Below are 7,400 nucleotides of genomic sequence, written 5' to 3' on the forward strand. Positions count from 1 at the left end.
CTTCCTCTCAGAACCGCCTCTAATGAGCAGACCTTTGGAAGGTGAGAACCTGTACATGTATGTTTCTGTTACTGACAAGGCAGTTTGCACAGTCATGATAAGGGAAGAAGATGGCCAACAGTATCCGATCTACTATGTAAGCAAAGTCCTAAAAGATGCCGAAACCCGGTATTCCAGATTGGATAAAATGGCTTTGGTCGTGGTCACCACTTCGATTCGCCTAAGACCTTATTTTCAAGCACACACGGTCATCGTTCGTACCAATATACCTATGAGGAAGGTATTACAAAAACCGGAAACTTCAGGGAGGCTGATGGAGTGGGCGATCCGCCTGGGCGAGTTTGACGTTCGTTATGAAGGCAGATCCGCCTTGAAAAGCCAAGTCTTGGCAGAATTTGTAAACGAATTCACCGAAGAGGGCATAAACCTTCCCAAACCAAAAGTGGAGGAATGGACGATGTACACGGATGGCGCTTCTTCAGCGGAAGGTGTAGGAATAGGCGTAGTGATCAAGGGACCTCACTATATCAAGTTACATTATGCCGCAAAATTAGCGTTCCCTGCAACGAATAATGCCGCAGAATATGAAGCCTTGATATTGGGGCTACGCCTGCTGAAGGAGATCACACCAGAGCGAGTTTTGATCTACAACGACTCTAAGCTAAGGGTCAATCAGGTGATCAAAAACTTTGATGTAAAAGATGAAACACTGGTCAAATATGTAGAGGAGGTCAAAAAGCTATTAAACCATCAGGAGATCAAAGAAACTAAGTGTGAGCTAGTTCACGTGTTACGAGGATCAAACACAGAAGCGGATCACTTGGCTAAGCTGGCTTCAAGCAAAGATCAGTGGGCGGACCTGCGATGCCCATTCGAGGTTAAAGCCAGACCGGCATTCGCCCTTGAAGTCATGGCTATTCTTACGCCCGCTGTTGGAGATTGGAGATCACCGATCCAGCAGTATCTCATAAATGGGACTTTGCCTCAAGACAAAGAAGAAGCCCGACGGACGGTAAGAAAAGCGGCATACTTCTCCATAATAAATGACCAACTGTACCGGAAATCTTTTGGGCACCCCTGGTTGAAATGTGTTACGATGGAAGAAGGATAAGGGATCCTTAAAGAATTACACGAAGGTGCTTGCGGAGCCCATGAAGCATCCGCCTCCATTCTAAAAAAGTCCAGGCTATCCGGATTTTATTGGCCTACGGCGGAACTCGACGCACAGAAGCTGATAGAGACGTGTCATAATTGTCAGGTTCATGCAAATGAATCTCACACGGCTAAACACCTACAAAAGTCTATTATCGAAGGACGACCTTTCGCCATCTGGGGGATCGACATTGTTGGTCCTTTTCCTCCTACCAAGAGACAAAGAAAATATGTGGTAGTAGCTGTGGACCACTTTACGAAATGGGTAGAGGCCGAAGCTGTCTCCTCCATAAATGCAGAGCGGATGGTCGAGTTTGTCAGGGACAATATCGTCGGAAGATTCGGAGTCCCCCACACGGTTATCATTGACAATGGGACGCAGTTCAATTGCGGAGAGTTCAGAGCATTCTACGAAAGTCTAGGCATTCAGAACAGGTTCGCCTCTGTTTACTACCCCCAATCCAACGGGATGACTGAAGTCACAAATCGAACGATCATCAATGGCATAAAAAAGAGATTGGGGGAGCATAACAAAAAGTGGGCGGATCAGCTGATGAATGTCCTATGGGCATATAGAACCACTCCTCGGACTGCAACAGGGGAATCGCCGTTCGCCCTCTCCTATGGCGTGGAAGTTGTGATCCCCATCGAAATTCAGGTCCCTAGCGACAGAGTCTTATTCTATTGTGAAGACAAGAATGACTAAAGGTTGAGGGAAAGCCTCGACCAACTGGAAGCAAAAAGAGAGAAAGCGTATGCACGAATGGCCGCCTATAAACAGAGGATCGCGACATATCATGACAGACACACCAAGCTCGTGGATCTGAACCTAGGAGATCTAGTGCTCCGAAAAGTGGACAAAATTAAATCCACGGAGGGCAAAGGAAAGTTGGGGATCACCTGGACGGGGCCATACAAGATAGTCACCAAAATTGGACCTGCCACTTTTAAGATCCAGGATATGGAGGGGAACACATTGCCACGGACGTGGAATATTCAGAACATCAGCAAATATTTTGCCAGAGAATAAAATATAACCAAGGTCTTGAGTACTCTTTTTCCTTTAGTAAGGTTTTATCCCATGTGGTTTTTCTTGTTAAAGGTTTTAATGAGGCTCACACATAAGACCAATTTGCTGTAATAAGGCGAATCGCCATTCAATAAAGAGAAATTTTTCCTTGCAAATTCTATCTTAAGTATTTTCTTGCAGCAATATAAATATTCCAGATTCAAAAGGGGGAGGCAACAAACGCATTCCCACGGTAGAATAATGCCATCATGGCATAACTACCTTCTCCTTAAAGATATGAGAGCAATAATCTCAGCGGCGGATCAATTTACCTCAAAGATAGGAAATTAATTGATCACCGTCAGAGACAGAGTTAAAACATTTCTCAGACGTGAGATCTTTACACTATCAAATACTCTTCCCAAAGAAGAGTTTCAAGTCCTAACGGCGGATCGATTCACCTCAAAGATAGGAAGCAAATCGATCGCCTAAGGCAGCTTAACTTCCTCAAAAGGAATAAAAGCTTCAAAGCCTTAAAAAAGGCTCACATTCCAGGGTACGGCTGGCCACCTACCTTGAGCCAACAAAATAAATCCTAAAACCTAGGAATTTACTTGCTGAAAGATATAAAGCATAAGGTAAAAATAATGGTTGAAAAAGGATTAAACCAAACAATAAATTGTACTTAGTTACATTCACGGAAAGATTACACATTTACGGAGGCATCCTCCTTAGCGTCTTTCTCTAAAGATACGCTCTCTAAAGGAATCTCATTCTCCGTAACAATAGTTCCCGCCTGAGGAGCCGTACAATCAATCACCGAATCATCGACCTTGTCACTCGCCTCTTTGGATGCTTCGCCGTGATCATCTGATTCAAGGTCGACAACAGGCTTGCTCTCCTCGCCTGACCCGCTTAGCTCCTTTTGAATTTGATCACGGATGAAGTCCTTGACGTTCAGTATCCTGTCATACCTGATGCAATCCTCAACCTCAGGGACCACGTATTCCGGATCCACAAAATCAATTTCGGGGTAGGAAAGCTTAACGTAGGCCATGATTCACTCGCCATAGTAATAGGCACGGTTACCCGCCATAATCTCTGAGTTCGATAGGGCAGCTTTGTGGTTCTTAGCATCCTCCTCCATCTTCTCCTTCAGGTCGCGAATCTCCGAGTCCTTTCTTTCATTAAGGGCAATGGCGGAAGCAGCATTTGCACTAGCAACGACAACTTCTTTCTCCAGCCTTTTTATGGTGGCTTTATCCGCCACCCCTTGAAGCAGATCCGCCTCCATAGCACGCATGTGCGTATACGCCTGGCAAAGCAAAGGACGATTTAAAAACAAAATCTCCCCAAAGGAGATCACTCTTTCATCCAAAAATGTAAGATAAGGAAAATAAAGCTTATCGAGAGGAGCTCCCTTTTCCCCATCTTGGCATGGCTGATCCGGAGAACTTGTTTTGACTCTCCTACACTTCACCTAGTTGACCGAGGGCTTCATCAAGGTCATTGATAACCGACTCGTTCCCTAAAGACCCTTTATCACCATACTTGGCGAGCCAATATCCTCCCAAGTCGGGCTTAACCACCTATGCAGGAATTGGAAGGCCAAAATCAGGATCCATGGCAGAAGGAAGACAAACGGTAAAGTAAACATACCTGCTCCAGATCCATCCTAGGCCTCCCTGCTTTCATGGCATCCGCCAATAATTTCTCTCCACTAGTAGCGGCTGATCTCTTCTTCTTAAGAGGGGGATCCGCAGCACCTTCCGCAAGGCGTTTCCCGAAGCTCTTACTAGGATCCGCCACCTGTGCGTTTTTCTGAGCCTCCAACTCCTTCTGTTTCTTACGCTTCTCTACAAGAGCTCGACTGGCCTCAGACAAGGGAACAAAAAATAATCAAGGTTCAAGGAAGAAACAAAATTACCTTCATCAAGATGAGTAAACTTTGCGTAAGTAATCACATCCCCCACACGGCGGACCAGAGGAATGTCATTCATCATGAATTCCAAAGCATCGGCGTACGTCCAAGCATCCGTCTTAATGCTCTTCATGAGATCTGCCACTTTCTCATCACTATTAGTCAGTATACGCAAATCCCCAACCATGTGTTGAGGCTTAGCGTTCCAATTTAATGGGAATCCGAGAGATTCGCCCTTTTTCACCTTAACAAAGAAAAATTTCTCGTCCCAGAGATGGACGTTTGACATCTTATCGCAAAAGGCGAATAACTCTTGAATTTGGCTAAAGTGTAGAAAGATTCGGTTTTACGCTTCGAGGGTTTGTGAAGAGACTGGAAGACATGAGGATTACAGACTAACCCCAGGTTCGAAGCTAAGTAACAATCTAGAGCAATGTCTAACCATCCATTTGGATGCACCTGGCAGACAGTGATCCCAAAAAACTCCAAAATATTCACCATCATCCGAGGAAGAGGAAGACGAAATCCTCTCTCCACGTGACTACTATACACGGACAAGTATCCTATAGGGGGATAGGCGGGTCGCTGATGAGCGGCCACCAACTCGGTCTCATAATCCTTGATCCACGGATAGCGATCCGCCAAATCAGCCAGATCTGCGGCGCTCATGCGAGACAAAGTAATCTCTGCACGAGGCTTCTTTTTCCTAATCGGAGTTGAAGGAGAAGCAACCATTCCGGGAAAGCCCCTGGGATCTACCACCGGAGCAATATGAGTCACAATGGCGGAAGGGTTCTGGATTTAAATTAAACGGGGGTGACAATTTCTACACTCCCTCACCGTGTTACTTAACTCCGACAAATCACAACTAAAGGTACTCTCGGATGAAGTCGAGTTCTCGATAGAGGACCAGCTAAATGAGGGCTTAGAGGGGGAAGTCAAATTAAAGAGTTCAGATGAAGAACCAGAGGAAGAACTCATAGAAACGCAGAGGACGGCGAAAATAGAGGGCAACTTACATGGAAAACCGGAATCTTTGAAGATTCTTGCTGCCGGAAAAACTCTGAGAAATCACAAGAAAAATCAAAAGGAAAGTAGCAAATGAGGCAGAAAGAGAAAGAGAGAGATTGAAGAAGGTACCGCCACTTACCTCGAGCTGTGCGTCCAGGACACCTGTCACACAGTGAATGGCCTAGAACAGAGTGGTAATTAATGCAACTCATCATGACGGCGCGCCAGGAAGTGCAAAAGCTCTAAAGGACTTTAACGAAACTTTAGGGGGGCTTCTGATAACAACTAGATATAATTTACAGGACTAAAAGGGTAATTGACCAAACGACAGCTTATTGAGACGAATCGGAGAGCAATGGCGTATCAAGCAAGACATCTGAATGGCGGATCAGCTAGATTCCACCACATGCCATCCATAGTCAAACCTACGGGAGACCCGCCATCATGCCTCGATCCGCCCGTTGAACGGTTAAGCCGATTCCCAATGAAGGCATTCAATAATCCATTAATGAGCTAACGGTCATACTTGAATGAGATCAGTAACCGTCATTAATGAGGCATTAATGAAGACTTTCTAGCTACTAGGAGTTACGACTACATGACTATAAATAGCTTGCATCCCAAGTTATTGAGGTACACACTTCCTCGTTCAAAACCCTACTTAGTCAATACAGTTTATTCAATATATCTATACTGACTTTGGCATCGAAGCTTCCCCCCGTCGAACCCAACGACGCCCTCCCCCGCAGGGAAGGAATCCGGTCGAAAGTTCATCATCAGTTATCATACTGTATCTATCAATAAACAGCAAACGAGAATAGATGAACCAAACGACACCAAGACGAAGTTAATGGCCCTGTTTGACAAATAGCTGTTAGCTGATTACCTTTTTGGTAAGCTGATTTGACCAGCTGTTTGTGTAAACTTATTTGATATGAGCTGATTATGTAAAATGGCAAATGAGAATATTAATATTCTATTGGTGATTTGTGTCCTGTATCGGTTCGTGGAAGTGAATATGAAGCTCTTATTGAAATTCGAAGAATACTAGCGGGTCAGGATTTGAGGGCTAAAGCAAAGTGTTGCTTGTCGAAGGTAACATGATGTGTGTCCACTTCGTTCAATTTCGTATTCTCTTTGATGGATTTCATGTTTGGTGTTTGGTTAGCAATTCTAAGTTTTACCTTTCTCTACATACAGTGTATGATTTGGGTTTTTCTTATTTTCTTAAAATTATCTAGTTAATGCATATGAAAGTGATTAGATTGATGTAATTATGCCTTTGTTATTAATGTGTTCAGTTAATTTCAAAATGAATACAAAGGTAATGGAATTAGTTTGCTTTGAAAATGGACATGATTATGAGAACTGAGGTATGAAACAACGTCGTTTTGGTGGTGTAGGGACACGGTGGCATTTTGATAAATAACTTGTATCACCTTTAATCAAAGGTTAAATGAGAAAATGGGGGAGGATGAGGGATTCGAACCTGAGATGTATTATTTATATACTTTTATATAAAGTAATTATTTTTCGTTAAAATATTAATAAAAAATAATTTTATTTTTAATTAATTTATATTTTATTTATAAATTTTGTAAATAACACTAAATAATTTTTGTAAACGGCAAATATTTTACGTGAAATTCGATTTTTGGGGAATTTATTAATATTTTAAAGAAAAATAACAACTTTACGTAAACTATGTATATCAGTAGAGGATTGATGTAAAGTTGAAAGACTTTACTTACACCTCATATTTTTCGTGAAGTTGGAAACTTTTTTTCTGTAAAATAACAATTTTACGTAAATTAAGTCTCACTTTACGTAAATTGACACTAGTTTACGTAAAATGTATAAAACCTTTAGAAATTTTCGTAACATAAAAATGACACAATTTTACACTTTCTAATATTATAGCTACTTCAATTAAGGTCTTAAAACGATCATTCTTGACCTCAAAATGAAAAATTCTAAAAAGCAATAAAATTAGAGGGTGTTTGTTTGCTCCTTTTCATGCTCCTTTTTGCCTTTTTCAGTTCAAAAAAGAGAGTTTTAGGTGTTTGGTTAATAACATCATGTTTGCCTTTTACATCTGAAAAGCAGTATTGAGTGTTTGGTTAGTGATCTACTGTTTGCCTTTTACACCCGAAAAGCAGCCTTTTACAAAAGCAGAGAATCTCTGCTTTTTGGAAAAGCAGCTTTTTCAAACAGCAAACAGCAAACCGTAACAACAAACAACAACAACAAACAGTAGGTAAAACAAACGGGCCCTTAGTTAGAACAACATTTACAAAGGAACTAAGT

Source organism: Euphorbia lathyris, chromosome 4, assembly GCF_963576675.1.
Source record: "Euphorbia lathyris chromosome 4, ddEupLath1.1, whole genome shotgun sequence".
NCBI lineage: Eukaryota > Viridiplantae > Streptophyta > Magnoliopsida > Malpighiales > Euphorbiaceae > Euphorbia > Euphorbia lathyris.